The following is a 2,934-nucleotide window of genomic DNA, read 5'->3' on the forward strand; positions in this document are numbered from 1 at the left end:
TACTAACCTATCTCTTAAATGTAGGAAACCATTGATTATCCAAAACCACTCTTTTAGGTTTAACTATTTAACTTTTTCAAAAACTTATTGTGAAATAGGAGACTACTTCTACGTAAAGCCGGTTTTCTTGAAAAAAAAATATTTTTAAACATAATACTATAGTATACGTATATATTCTTCTTATTGTTAGAATAGTAGATGTCATATATTCTGATTTTTATTTTCGAAATTATTTTTCCTTTTTGAAGCACAAATACTATAAAATAAACAGAAAAAAAAGAAAACAATACCATACTATGTATCTACTGAAGTATGTAACGTGCTTTTAGAAGTTAGAAGATTTTTTTTCTCAATCCCCCAAAACCTCAAACCAGTAACCTATCACTCCTCCCTCCTCCCATGGCTTCCAACCCTATCGCATTTCAACCACCTCTATTGAAATCACTGTTGAATTCTACCTACCCTTAATTTATGGATCCATTACGACAATTTCAAGTGTTGCCCCTCCACCATCCTCACCGCACAATGATGCCGTCAACTCCCCTTCTACTTTTTGTGCAGAGAAACTGAATTCAGGTTCTTCTTGTTCCTTTTTTTAAGGTAAAATTATGCTCAGAATATTCCATCCCGTTGTTCGAACTGCAATTTCCTTGTGATAATTGTACCCTAGATTTATTATGAAATTGTTTGATCTTTTTTGTGGATTTGAGCATCACCTCAACAATTTCTCATCCCCTCTTCCTTATTTCTTCGCAATTTTTTGGCAACTCCCGTGGAGAAGGCCCGACCTAAATCGCCGACTATGTAATTCATCTATCTTCGTTTTAGCTTAATTTCAGTTTGAATTTTCTGCTCATATGGTCGAATCCATCTTGTGTTGTTTGGTTATATTTTTGCAAATAAATTTCTGAACTCGAATTCATAGATGAGCTTTGATTGATATTTTCACAATTTTTAAAATTTTAGGGGCTTGAACTATGGATTTTCATGTTTCTATGTATCAATTTTACTTTGTAACCTAATTCTTTATTAGTTTCTGAATGTTCTACTCATTTTGTTTTAGATCGGTGGTTATCGTATAATGATAAGTTATAGAAATTCTATGCACTTCAAATTTATAGTTAGACCTAAATTTTGCATATGATGGGCGCACAATTCAACTATTGCTTTGGAATTTCATTCATATCAACAAACTGTACTTTATTCTAGATCTCTAGCTAGCATAATTGAACACCCAGGCTTGATGTTATAAGTTTATTCGTTAATTTTGCTTACTTTTAATGGACAATTTTTGTTCTCATTTTGATGTTATAGTGAACAAAACAAGTAATTATGTGGCGTATTTTTTACTATACTAAACTATTTAATTTTCAAGGAGTTCTACTGCTTAAGCATAAGTCCTTTATACTCTTTTATCTAATTTCTATTATAGAGAACTATATTGTCAATTTTAATAAAACATTCTGTGATAACTATACTGTCATTTTGATACTTATGCTAATAATGTTGGTGTTTTCTGATGTATATTAAATTTAGGGACATTATGAAGAATGCTTTTTCATTTGTGTTGATATTTTTGTTATAAATTCTAAATAGAATAATGTGATTTGCCTAATAGATCCGGTGTGTTCACAATCTAGAAGGTGATTCATTAGTTTGATTGGAGATTTGTACCTTGCTTTAGTATAAGAAGATTACATGATCAAAGCTCTTTGAGTGTTGGCTAATGAAACCATGATGCTATAGATATTGTTACTTAAATTGAATATTACAAGAAAATTCAGGTCTACTATGTTCTCAAACTACTAATCTGATGTTGGATGATTGTTGCACTTCCATTTTTGTAATTCTCTGATTTCTCTATACATTCAAGGCAAAAATAGTTAGGATGAACATTAGCGAAATTATTACTAAAACTAATCTACTGCTTTTTTTTAGACCTCAAACTCGGATCGATCATGAAGGGAAACTTTGATCAAATTGGGTAGCTACTGAAAATGTTACCAAGTAATACTTGTTCTCTTTGTTGAAAATTTGTAGAAAATCGTATGAAAATTTGTAGAATTTTGTTACTTATCTTTTAGTACAATTCTGATTTTGATTTGATCAATTGCTTAGTATAATTCTAATTGATAAAATTTGGCAACTTTACAAAGTGAGGCACCCTCTCCACCCTCTACTAACTGTTAATTAGTTTAGCCCTTAAGATTTATAATTAAATAAATGTATGTATGCCTGGATTTATTTATCGTTAAAGAAAAAGACATTTAGGGGATTTTGGTTGGTTTTTTAATGATTAGAAACTAAAACCTTCATTTGCATAGTACATATGTATCTAATTCTGGATTATGAGGTTGTTCATGTGAACATTTTAGTGTTTAGGGCCTTAGGGGGACTCTTTGTTAAATCGGTTAAGGAGGCTCTATATACCAGTCTGCATCTTTACTTTACTCAGTCATGGGAGTAGGCTTACATGTTTTAGGTGCTGCTGATAAGGTCCTTTCGGGATGGAGCATAACAATAACTAGGGGAGAGTAAGAGAGAGGATAATTTTAATGGAATATTTATGGTTGAGATCAATATAATCTAATCGGTTTTTATTTATGAGTTTGTATATAATAACTTATAAAATATATATATCCCAGTTCTAATAATAATTATCTGAAATTATTTTTGTAGCGTACTTTTTTGGGATTCCTAGCATTTATTCGCAAGAGGTGATTGACGAGCTAAACCAAACAGAAGACGATGGAGATTGAAGATGACGGTCAAGTTTGAATTGTACATTTTATTTAATTATTTTAGAATTTTAGTTTTAGTCGATAGCATTAGATTATACAAACTTTATTTTTAAGACATTGGAAGAAATAGATGTTTTGAGTGAAATTGGTTTTGACATGATGAATAAAGCAAAAAGTAATTTCTATTTAATAA

General features: G+C 30.5%; 1 long non-coding RNA gene across 2 annotated transcripts; it reads left to right on the forward strand.

The window, feature by feature from the left end:
- Positions 1-218: 218 nt before the first annotated feature.
- Positions 219-2,934, forward strand: LOC104905601 (uncharacterized). 2 transcript variants are annotated; one of them, XR_007275156.2, is made up of 3 exons: positions 284-804; positions 1,939-2,007; positions 2,680-2,934. It is a non-coding gene; the product is annotated as an uncharacterized LOC104905601 (long non-coding RNA). The 2 variants fall into 2 exon arrangements; XR_002041152.3 differs by lacking the exon at positions 1,939-2,007 and having other exon boundaries at positions 219-600.

Source organism: Beta vulgaris, chromosome 1, assembly GCF_026745355.1.
Source record: "Beta vulgaris subsp. vulgaris cultivar EL10 chromosome 1, EL10.2, whole genome shotgun sequence".
NCBI lineage: Eukaryota > Viridiplantae > Streptophyta > Magnoliopsida > Caryophyllales > Amaranthaceae > Beta > Beta vulgaris.